The sequence below is a fragment of the Hyperoodon ampullatus genome (genome assembly GCF_949752795.1).
Source record: "Hyperoodon ampullatus genome assembly, chromosome: 8".
Lineage (NCBI taxonomy): Eukaryota > Metazoa > Chordata > Mammalia > Artiodactyla > Ziphiidae > Hyperoodon > Hyperoodon ampullatus.
The window spans coordinates 90601839-90614858 of NC_136921.1; the positions used below are offsets into that span (position 1 = coordinate 90601839).

Below are 13020 nucleotides of genomic sequence, written 5' to 3' on the forward strand. Positions count from 1 at the left end.
TGCTGTTTCTCATGCCTGACCTAACAGGTTGTGAGTTCCCCTTGACCTTTCACGTGTGCAGCAGCATCTCCAATTTTGTTCAAGACATACAGGGTTAGCTCTGCCTCAGCATACCCTTGACACTCATGACTGGAGTCACTCTTACTTAACTTCAGCTTGGTAAAATATTCAGTTTATGCCCCAGAATGTGTTCACTATATAAATCAGATTTCAATAGGATTCCAAAACAAAAATGTACTTCTAAGCCATAAGGAAAAGTGTAGAATCTCATCTCAAACTACACATAGTCAGGTCACTCCGTGGCACTGACTGTTTTCCAAATGAAATGAAGGTTTTCAGAGTCATATAAACTCAACCTCCATGTCCAAGTATACACTTTCTAAATATTCATTAGAAGACCCTGTGTCTTCGATAAACTGTAGTGGGGTCTCCTTCTCCAAATTTCCAACCACCGCCATCTGGATCTGAAGCATCCATTGGCCATTTGTTCTGCCAGGTGTCGAATTTCTTTTTGAGAGTGTTAATATTGAGATTACTGAAAGAGATGGTAGTATTACTTAGCTCTCTGTTCCTCACTTACCCCCAGAGGGATCAAAGGGTAGTACATATTTTGAGGTCAATTACTCTGTCTCTTTGGTTTCGAAGGATCTTAGTTATGCAATCTTCAAGACACAAAAGGTAAAGGAGTTTCTCTGCACCTAAAATTACTGACACCACATGGTGAGAGATTCTAGCCCTGCCAAATTCTTCTTCTGTGGTGTAACACAACACAGCACAGACATGGGTTCGCAAGGCAGAGGATAGCTGGGGTGCTGTTAGTTGCCTTTAGCTGATGTTCTGCTCCTGGAACCGGGGGAAGACTCAGACGTAGCACGTTTAAAACACAGGCACTGGGTTTAGATGGCCTGGATTCAAATTTCACACATTGCTAGCTGTGTGACTTTGGACCAGTTAATTAAGCTCCCTTCTCCTCTATAAAATAGAGTTAATAACAGCATCTACTTCATAGGGCTTCAGTGTGAAAATGTGTGTAAAGTGCCTATAGCCCCCGTGGTGAGCATTCAGTAAGTGTTGGTTATTAGTATTTCATTCATTCATTCAACAAACACTGAGCACCTCTACAAAGCTTTTTACAGGTGAAGAAACGGAGACACGGAAATCTTGGGCAGTCATCCCAAGCTCCTGTTGAAATAGGACGGGGACACAGCTGGCCTACTGTCTATTTTCATCTCACCAGGGCGAGCTGGTTTTCTTAGTGGGATATTAAAAACCCAACTTAGATTTGGGAAACAGCCAGGAGATTCTCAAAAAATGAAATATTTCGTAGAAAAGCCTATTTCCTGTTTCAGTTTTGTGAAGGGTGTAATGATTTCAAACATGTCTAAAATGTTTTCAAGAGCAGAACAAAATAAGACTGTGATGTAAATGTGACCCACAAAAGAAAATGCCAATAGACCCTGAAGCCACATAAAACTCCATCTTACCTGTGTCTTGCATGATCTAACAAATATTCCTTGTTGTCAAGTGAGGGCCTTTTAGTTCTTTAATTGTACATATTTTCCTTATTTCTTCATATAATGAGATTCTTATAAATTTTAATCAATATCATATATAAGAAATAATCAATAGTCAATAAGGGCAAATAATGGGTGAAGGGGAGGAGGAGATGATTTGAATTGACAATTTATTTTCTCAAATGAGTGCTACTCCCAGAGATTGCCTAACAAAGTAAAGTTTTTATACTAAATAGATTATTAGCCCACATCCTACCAAATGCTGATTTTAGATTTCCTATGGAACAAATACTACTTAAATCTTTAATTTCCATATTACTACTACTGAGTTGAAAATTTCAGGCCCTATAAACCCAGAATAAGTTAAGAATGGATAAAAGACTGTGATGAAATCAAATTAAATATAAATTTCTTCACATATTCTAATAGGAGTCTAAACATACAATTCTTTGGTTGTTTCTGCATAACAATGCAAAAATATGTTTATGTTAAAAAGTGATAAAATCAATAACTAGTTAGTGTGGTCATGAAAACACTTCAGTGTTTATTCAGGACCAAAACAAGTATGAGACTTCCCACTGAAAGCAGAGAAAATAGTAATGTTAAGGCTGTCCAATTAATTTGACCAAATTTAAGAAATGCTCTATAGGTGGATTTTCCAAACATCTTTAACCAGATGCTGAGGTTTGATAGATAGAGTAGACCTACACTTCATGAAATGAATATTTCAAAGTGTTGAAGCTTGATTTTTCCTAAATCCCTCTAATTGAAAACTGTACCAAAATTAACATGAAAATAAATTTTGAAACAGTCAGGAGTCAAAATGTATATTTTGAATGGTTTAAAAGTTTAAAAGCAGTTCTACTGGCTTATAATAATTTCTTTAGCACATATTAAAGCCTCTTTATAGCCCCGGTTCCACGATTGTGCATTTCTTTTTTAATTTTATTTTTGGCTGCGTTGGGGCTCCATTGCCGCGTGCAGGCTTTCTCTAGCTGCGGGAAGTGCGGGTTACTCTTCGTTGCAGTGTGCGGGCTTCTCATTGCAGTGGCTTCTCTTGTTGCGGAGCACAGGCTCTAGGTGCATGGGCTTCAGTAGTTGTGGCACGCGGGCTCAGTAGTTGTGGCTTGCAGGATCTAGAACACAGGCTCAGTAGTTGTGGCACACGGGCTTAGTTGCTCTGCAGCATGTGGGATCTTCCTGGACCAGGGCTCAAACCCGTGCCCCCTGCATTGGCAGGCGGATTCTTAACCACTGCGCCACCAGGGAAGCCCTGATTGTGCATTTCTGATGCAGATAATTTATTATAAGAAAAGCAAGATAGGGCTTCTCTGGTGGCGCAGTGGTTGAGAGTCCGCCTGCCGATGCAGGGGACACGGGTTCGTGCCCCGGTCCGGGAGGATCCCGCGTGCCACGGAGCGGCTGGGCCCGTGAGCCATGGCCGCTGAGCCTGCGCGTCCAGAGTCTGTGCTCCACAGCAGGAGAGGCCACAACAGTGAGAGGCCCGTGTACCACAAAAAAAAAAAAAAAAAAAAAAGGAAAAGCAAGATAGTTCTGGTCTGTATAAGTGCATTTAAAATTTGCTCTGCTGTGAGATATAACCTTGATTATAAAAGAAAGTAGGAATGAATATTATTACAAATGACAAGATTTTTAATGCAAAACTGGCATTTGACAGTGTCACTTACAAAAACAGTGAGTCTTTTAAACCATGTAATTCTTGGAATACCTTATCTGTTGCAGGTGATACTTACCAGTTTTCCATCACATTGTAACAAAGCTCTGAGCTTAATTTCACTTTTATGTTCCCCCTGTCTGTACAATAGCAATTTTGAAGCTGATCAAAGTAAGACTTCTCCTTATTGAATAGGAGTTGAGACGAATTCATTCATTCACTTCACACTTTTTCACAGAGTGCCTATTATGTGCCAGCTAGGGACCTGTGCTAAGAAAAATTCAAGGTCCCTGCTCTCATATAGCTTAGAGTCTAGTGGAGGAACCAGACTTTTAACAAATAAATGCACAAATAAGTATCACTTAAAGGTGATAAGTTTTATGAAAATTAGAGGGGTCCATGCGTTAGACGAGGAAGATTCTAATTTAGTTTGAGAAATCAGGGAAAGCCTCTCTGCAAACCCGACATTTAAGGTAAGAACTAAAGAAAGAATATGAGTCAGCTAGGTAATCTAGTGGAGCAATGTAGTAGACTTTGTGATTGCTTCTCTCCATACCCCTCATCCCGCATACCCCTACACACATAGTACACTAGCCACAGGTTTGGGCTGGTATACAGTCCTCCCCCATCTCAAGGACTGGGCCCAGATTGGTCCAGTCAAATCTTCTTGCCATAGTGATTGGTTCAGAGTTGGACTGGCTTAAGTCAAGCAGTTCATGCCAGACTTCATTCAGGTTGAAGTAATTGGTTCATCATGGGCATGTGACCCAAGTTGGATTAATTGGAATGAAAGTCAGGGCTTCTGTTTGAAGGTGAAAGGGAAAGAGCTCTTTTCTCTTCCTGGATGTAAACAAGAACATGTAGCCTGGGAGCTAGTGGCAGCCGTCTCTCTACCATGAGAAAAGCCAGCTTGAAAATAAAGCCAACACACAGGAGAGGGAAGAACCAGAATTATCACAGTGAAACAGAGCCCTGATAGTATTATGAACTGAAGACCAAACCAGCTTCTGGTCCATTCGTCTTGGGTTTTTTTATTAATGGTGACCAAAAGCACTCTGTTATAGGTAAAGAGGATTCCTGACAGAGAAAACAGCCCATGTGAAAACCCTGAAGCAGGAAAGAAGGTGATACAATGTTAGACACTTCTGGTTTCCAACATATATCCATTCATTTTCCCCCTAAGAACACTAGGCTCCTGGTCAACTCAAAGCTACACTCATATTGTTTTCTCTGGTGTTTTTTCCCCCTGCAGTCTGCCTAGGAAGTACTTCCTCCTTCTCCACAAATTCTTCTCTAACCATTGTTACCCACAATGATGCTATTTATCCTAACTGATCCTAGCCAACTTCTTTCAAATTTCAATTTCAGCATCTGCTGTATCACTCAACTTCCCCTTCCAACCTGTTCTCCAATGCACTTCTGCACCTTCATGCCTTTGCCCAACATATATTTCCTCAACCTGGACTGATCTTTCTCTTACACTATCTGTTGAAATCCTATACATTCTTCAAACATCTATAATTCCACCTCTCTTGGAAAGCCTTCTCTAATCCCCTAGTAAGACATGAGCATGTCTATTTCTCTCACTAGATTGTCCTTCCTTAAAGACAGGGACCATCTTTTATTCAACTTTGAGTTCCCACTGCATTATTACAACAGAATAGACACTAGAGACACATGTTCATTGAATGAATAGTGGATGGCTAGATGGATGGATGATTCCTCTAAATATACATAAGTATATGTATAAAAGTTCTTAGAAAAAGGAACCATAGCTAATGTTTACTCTTCTCAGTACATAGCAGAATACACTTGCATACTATAGGATCTAAATATAAATATTTTTGAATGAAAAACTTACATATGAGGTGCTAGAATTTAAAATATCAGAAGTATAAGAATTTAAGCAAATCTGTGTTTGATGTTTTTCTTTTTTTAAACTGGAAGCTACAGAATGTCATTTAGCCTTTAATGACATTTAGCATTTAACTTTTCCTTTAATGCCAAGAGTTACGCACATTCTTTACTTATGAGCTACATCATCACAGCCATTACTAAAATCACTGATATAAAAGGATAGGGAGCTAATAGAAAACAGAAGTGTTGTTCATGTGGTAAGCACTAAATTTTGGTGAATTGAATTTAAATAGCAAATAGCTTCAGCTGTAAATACTAGACTAAAATAATAAAGACCAATATTTACTTCTTTCTTTTTAAATGACAAATAGGCTTTTATGGTGAGAATGTCTTTCGATAGATCAAACTGGAAACTTAATTGCTTTATCATTTTCTTTAGAGTAAGTAGCTTCAGGTTTTTAAGTTACGTAAAGATTTTTGGTGCCACTCATACAATGTTTGGTGGGAATATAATTGGTACAGATTTTTTGAATGATAATTTGACATTATCTATCAAAATGTAAAATATGCATAACCTTTGACCCACTGAATTCACTTTTAGGAATCCATCCCAAATAATAAACTGGAACACAAAGAAATATGTATGAAAAAATGTTTGACGCAATATTATTATTAGTTAGAGATATCTAGCCATCAGTATGGAAATGGTTATATAAACTAAAGTATTTTGATACTATACAATACTATTCTGCTACTAAAAATAATGAAGTAGATGTGTAAGTATTGATATGGAAGAATGTCAGTGATAAATTCTTGCAGAAGCTGGGTGGTGAGTACTTACTCTTCTCTCTACCTCTCTAAACGTTTGAAAATTTCCATAATACAGAGGATTTTTAAAATACCATCTAGAGTTCCACTTCTGCTTAAGATCTATAAAGCTTCAAGAGAACATCACTCTTATCCTAAGAAAAAGCCAGATAATCTACAAAATCATAATATTTTGAATCCATTAGAGACCTGAGTACACAAGGCAACTAAATTAACTAAATTCCAAAGAGTTAAAAAGCCCTCCAAGGAAAAAAGAGAACATATAAAATTTACTTTTGGCACAGCATGGAAGGAAGGATTGGCCACCATTAAGGTAGGTAAGAAGAAAACAGCTAAACTTTTAACAAATTCTTAAAGGCCAAATGTGGGCTGGTGTATCAGTTTAGAATAAATGGGAACCCCAGACTTCTTCAAGGTACACTGCACTTATTCCCAAGCTCTTATCCACCAGGTGATCACAAGAAAGATTGGGGGAAGAGCAGGAGGAAGGAGAGAGTCCCCTGTGGGGGCTCAGGTATTGCAGGTAATGATCGTCTCTCACTGATCACAGCCCACTTCCCCACAACCTTCTCTCATATAAAGCAAAGGCTTTGAGAAGCTAAGGGGCAGAAAGAGGGTAGCAAAGCCTCCCATGCAGTGACCCAGGCAAAGATTCACCACTTCTGGGAAAAGTGTAGAAATAAAAGCCCCTTGCCCTAGGGGAGAGCTATGAAAACCTATGGGCCTGAGATCCTGCACGAATACAAAGAAGGGGTTCTCTCCGCATAGGGGAAGAACAGGAAACTCATCTGCTCAAGACTCAGTACAAATGTCCTTGAGATCCACCCATAAATTTCATAATTTTTAAATAACTAACTTACTTAAATTACTAAAATTATCTCTTCTATTAAGGATCATTTTTCTCTACATGAAGTAATCAGATGATAGTGGAGAATTTTGCAAGTAATCAGAAACAGCTAGCGAGTGATCCTCCAAATCAAGCTTGAGAGGATATATTCTCTTCACTTTCAAAGAGGAGCTATAAAACTGATGGTGATTACATTCTAAGGTTGGGAAGACTGTGTCTACTAATAAGAATTTTTTCCAAACAGTGTTCTCCTGTAAATATGGTGTCTTGGTTTATTGCAGGCAGCCTGATGCAGGGAAAACATGACCTTTGGCATCTCCAAGGCCTTTAGCTGTGGGACCATGTGCAGAATGCTGAGCATCAGTTTCCTCATTTGTAAAACAGGAAGTAGGGGAAAGTAATGCTTACTCTTGCAGTTGCCTGTGAAAATCAAATGAGTACAGTATACAGCCATTAAAAAGAATGAAATAATGCCATTTGCAGCAACATGATGGATCTAGAGATTATCATACTAAGCAAAATAAGTCAGAAAGAGAAAGACAAACCAAATTATATCACTTATATGTAGAATCTAAAATGTGACACAAATGAACCTATCTATAAAACAGTAACAGACTCACAGACATAGAGAACAGACTGTGGTTGCCAAAGAGGGGGGAATGTGGAAGGGAAGGATTGGGAATTTGGGATTAGCAGATGTAAACTATTATATACAGAATGGATAAACAACAAGATCCTACTGTATAGCATAGAGAACTATATTCAGTATACTGTGATAAACCATAATGGAAAAGAATATGAAAAAATATATATATGTATGTGTGTGTGTGTGTGTGTGTATATATGTATGTGTATATATATATATATATATATATATATATATATATAACTGAGTCACTTTGCTGTACAGTAGAAACTAAACACCACACTGTAAATCAACTATACTTCAATAAAAATTTTTTTTAAATGAGTTCAATATAAAACAACCACCCCTGCACTTGGCATATAAAAGACACACACTACAAATGCTCGGTGCCTTTTCTTCTGACCCCAACACTACCCTATTGCTGCGTATTTTGTCTTATGGATTTCGCCATTGTTTGCAGATCTTCTTGCTATATACCACTCTTAGACAAAGACTTTGATCTAGTAAGCCATATTCCTTGTTCCTTTGCACCTGGCTGACCTGTGAACTATGTTTTATCTTCTTGCCCTTCTGCCTCAAGGCTCTAAGACATTTCTTCAGCCCCCTTCAGCTTCTATCATAACTGTGTATGTAAGTTTGCTGATACTATTTTTAAATCTTATTATAATCATTGTCATTAAGCTGAAGTTACTTCTCTGTCATAGTGAATAAATGACACATGGGAATATTTCTAGGCAACAAATTGCCCTGTACTTAGACATTTTCTACATCCTAATTCTTGATCAATTCATCTTCCTTCTTAAAAACAATATTGTATCCAAGCTAGAAAAGAAGTTAGAGGACATTTAGCTCATCCCCCAAGAGAGGTCGGTTAGCCAGTTAATGACAGGGCCAAAACTGAAACCCAAGTCTCCTGCCTCATCCCATCATTATAAAATCGAATCAGCTAAGTGATTTTAAAAATCAAGTAACTCGGGCTTCCCTGGTGGCGCAGTGGTTGAGAGTCTGCCTGCCGATGCAGGGGACACGGGTTCATGCCCCGGTCCGGGAAGATCCCACATGCCGCGGAGCGGCTGGGCCCGTGAGCCATGGCCGCAGAGCCTGAGCGTCCGGAGCCTGTGCTTCGCAACGGGAGAGGCCACAGCAGTGAGAGGCCTGCGTACCGCAAAAAAAAAAAAAAAAAAAAAAAAAAAAAATCAAGTAACTCTGCTCTACATCATAATTAAAGATCTCTAAAATGTGTAAAAATCCCATGGTGAAGGTTTCTATGGGTGAAAGCACTTCAAGACCCAAGACCTCAGGAGAAAAGAAGCCATATTAATCCAAAGTTGTAGCAGCATTCATTATTATTGTTATTGCTATTCAAACAATTGAATTGTTTTAGTTAATTTTAATATTGTACCCTGTTGGATTAAAGATGGCCACACATTTTTTGCTAGCCCTCCCCTGGAATCTGGGCTGAGTTTGATGGCCTGTGTGACCTATAAAATACAGCAGAAGTGAGGTCCTAGGACTTCTACAGCTAAGTCATAGGAAGTCTTGCAGCTTCCACTTGGGTCTCTTAGAATCCTCTTTCTGAACACCATGAGCTGGCATGTAAGGAGTCCAAATATACAACTTAAAAACAAAAACAAAATAACTCAATTTAAAAGTGGGCAAAAGACTTGAATAAACATTTCTCCAAAGAAGATATACAAATGGCCAATAAGCATATAAAAAATGTTCAACATCACTAGTCATTAGGAAAATGTACATCAAAACCACAATGAAATACCACTTCACACCCATTAGGATAATCGCTATTTTTAAAAGCAGAAAATAAAATATGTGGGTGAAGATGTGTAGAAATTGGGACATTCATGCACTGCTTATAGGAACGTAAAATTGGTGTAGCCACTATGGAGAACAGTTTGATGGCTCTTTAAAAAGCTAAACATAGAATTACCAAATGGTCCAGCAATTCCACTCCTAGGTATATACGCAAAGGAATTGAAAGCAGGGACTTGAACAGATATTTGTACAGTCATGTTTACAGCCGCATTATTCACAATAGCCAAAAGGTGGAAACCACCTGAATGACGATCAACAGATGAACGGATATACAAAATGTGGCATGTATACAATGGAATAGTAATCATCCATAAAAAGAAATGAGGTTCTGACACATACTACAACACGGATGAAACTTGAAGACATTATGTTAAGTGAGCTAAGCCAAACACAAAGAATGAATATTGTATGATTCCACTTATATGATGTTCCTAGAATAGGTAAATTCATAGAGGCAGAAAGTAGAGGGGTTGAGGGGAAAGAGGAATGGGGAATGGGGAGTTATTGCTTAGTAGGTGCAGGGTTTCTGTTTGAGGCAATGAAAAAATTTTGGAAATAGACAGATGATTGTACTAAATTGTGAATGTACGTAATGAAACTTAAAAATGGTTAAAAAGGTAAATTTTATGTTATGTATATTTTACCACAAAAAAAACCAAGAAAAATGGCAAATGATGTCATATATTAAAAAAGAAAAGAATAGGGAAAGGCAGAGGAATAAGAAGGAGGAGGGGAGGAGGCTGTCCTAGCCCTAATGCCTTGAGACCCTCACAGGAGAGGCCACATGTAGGTGCTCTGGTTGACAGACCTGGCTGATCCTGACCATCCAAGAATCCCTGCAGGAGCCAGACATGTAAGTGAGTCTGTCTTTGATGCTCCAGAGCAGCCTAACCTCCAGCTGATTACCTCTGAGTGACCTCAAGCAATGTCGCCTGGAACTGAGGAATTCCCCAGCTGGGCCCTGTCCTGCTCCTCAGAATCACAGACATGATAAATCCGTTGCCATTTTAAGCTGCCAGGTTTCTGGGTAATTACACACATGTAATTCTTTAATGACATGAGAATCTTTGTGGGTAGGACTCAGTCCTCAGGAGTTTTTAAAACTCGCCAGTACTTTCCAATATGAAGTCAAGGTTGAGAACCACTGACATGGAGGAATGAGGCATGGAGAAATCTTTAAAATTTCCATCCAGCTCTAAAAATGTTATACCTTAGCTATTTTATCAGTGCACTGGAAGAAGGTGGTCCTCTTTTCATGCCATGGACCTTGGTCCCAAGAAGCATCTGAAGAGTGTAGCAGCTGCAAAGCATGGGATGGTGGATAAACTGGTCAGTGTGTTTGCTCCTTGTCCATCTACAGGTCTCCACAAGCTGAGAAAATGTCTCCTTCTCATCATTTTCCTAAGGAACAGGTTTAAGTATGCCCTAACAGGAGATGAAGTAAAGATCTGCATGCAGCAGTTCATTAAGATTGATGGCAAGGTCCAGAATGATATAACCTACTCTGCTGAATTTATGAACGTCATCAGCATTGACTAGACTGAGAGAATTTCCATCTGATCTGTGACACCAAGGGTGGCTTAGCTGTTCATCGTATTACACTTAAGAAGGCCAAGTACAAGTTGTGCAAAGTGAGAAAGATCTCTGTGGGCACAAAAGGAATACCTCATCTGGTTACCCATAATGCTTGCACAATCTGCTACACTGATTCCCTCATCAAATTGAACAACACTATTCAGATTGGTTTGGAAAGTAGCAAACCACCAACTTCTTCAAATATGACACTGGTACCCTGTGTCTGGTGACCAGAGGTGCTAACCTGGGAAGAACTGGTATGATCACCAACAGAGAGAGACACATTGGTTCTTTTGATGTGGTTCCTGTGGAAGATGCCAATGGCAACAACTTTGCCACCTGGCTCTCCAACATTTTTGTTATTGGCAAAGGCAACAAAATACGGATTTCTCTTCCCCAAGGAAAAGATATCCACCTCATCATTCTGAAGAGAGACGCAAGAGACTGGTAGCCCAGTGGGTGGGTGAGTGAGCAGTGGGTGAAATGATCTCTAAGTGACATGATTGGAAAAGTCTTTTTACTTAAGTAAAGATAATATGGCATGAATATTGAGTGAATAAATATTGTATAACCAGATACCTCCAAATGTTATCATTCCTTTAATAAATATTTATCACACACTGTGTTCCAGGCATTCTGCTTGACACCACAGATTCCAAGAGTAGTTCAGTATTCTAGATAGTGGGGGGCAATGAGGGGAATAAGAAAGAAATACAGGGGCTTCCCTGGTGGCGCAGTGGTTGAGAGTCCGCCTGCCGATGCAGGGGACACGGGTTCATGCCCCAGTCCGGGAAGATCCCACATGTCGCGGAGCGGCTAGGCCCGTGAGCCATGGCCACTGAGCCTGCGCGTCCGGAGCCTGTGCTCCGCAACGGGAGAGGCCACAACAGTGAGAGGCCCGCGTACCACAAGAAAAATATAAATAAATAAAAAGAAATACAGACAGTATTCAGTCTCAAATCAAGGGAAGAAATGGAGTGGTCAGTTCTCCTTGGAGCGGGGGAAAGAGATTCAAAGAGGAAGTAACTTGAGCCAAGTCTTCAAGGATGATTTGCTGCTTAATGAAGGTAAGGTGCAGGCAGTGGAGGGGAGAGGAAGGACATCTCCAGTTGCCCAGCACCCTGGTGTCTGAAATTTATAGTAAAATTATTGATGTAATTAAGTGGGGACCTCTGTTTTGGTTAATTCTGTGACATCAGTGAATGACTTTCCTAAAAGGGCTTGGCTTATGAAGGAAGAAATGGTTCACAGGCAGTGTGATAGTACAACAAATAATAACGGCTACTAGTTATGAGGCGCTATCGTGAGCCAGCACTGTACTAAGCACACAATGTTCATGAGTTCAGTGACTTCTGATCTCACAAGCAAACTGCCTCAGGATATTCAGGGACCATAATGTGACAGATCATTTGGATTTGTTCCATGTGGTCCTGGGTTAGAACTAGGATCAATGAGTGGAAGCCATAGAAAGACAGACTTCAACTCAACCAAGGGAGTAGCCACCAAAGAGGCTACACCAGGATGGACTGAATGACTTCTGGACAAAGTAAGTTTTCCACTTTTAAACACTTTAATACCTTCCTTTGTAATAGCTTTTACCCCCAAACTACTTAGAATTAAGAACAAGTGGCAAAGACAGAATTTAAAGAATTATTTGAGTTTGTTATCCTGCCCACGCACAGATAAATCTCTATTTCCTACAAGACCAGCAAGCAAAAAAAAAAAAAAAAAAAAAAAAAAAGATAAGGAGAGAGAACCTCTTCACTCATGTAAAATGCAAGCTTAAGCAGCTCAAGCACATTGAGTTCAACTCGGATATGCATAAGTTACTAAGGTGTACCTCACAAAACTCTGAGACAAAGTGGTACCTGAAGCTTCTGCTTCAAGCTCAGTCCCCTCTTCTTCTTGTAGAGCTAGACTGGTGCCCAGAGTGCCGGTTCCAGCTGGCAGTCCCTTGCCCAGGTGGGTTCTTGTCCCCTGCCATCCATCTATGGAGTCTACCTACCCATATGCTTTTGACTCTGAGCCTCTTGATTTGACAGATGGTTTTAACTTCAAATTACAAATAATCTTCTCTCAGAGTACTATCTCAGTCCCTAACTTATGTTTAACATTTTAGGTAATAGCCTTCTGTTCATCATCTTAGGCAATCTACAGATTTAAACATATCCTGTGTATGTGTGTGTACATGTACGTAGAGACGCGTGTTCTAATACGAATAATACGAATGACTTTTTACTTCATTATT

General features: G+C 39.5%; 1 pseudogene across 1 annotated transcript; it reads left to right on the forward strand.

Annotated features, from left to right (window-relative positions):
• The first annotated feature begins 10457 nt into the window (after positions 1-10457).
• LOC307057527 (small ribosomal subunit protein eS4-like) lies at positions 10458-11243 on the forward strand (annotated as a pseudogene). The gene has a single exon. The product of its transcript is annotated as a small ribosomal subunit protein eS4-like (transcript).
• The last annotated feature ends 1777 nt before the right edge of the window (positions 11244-13020 follow it).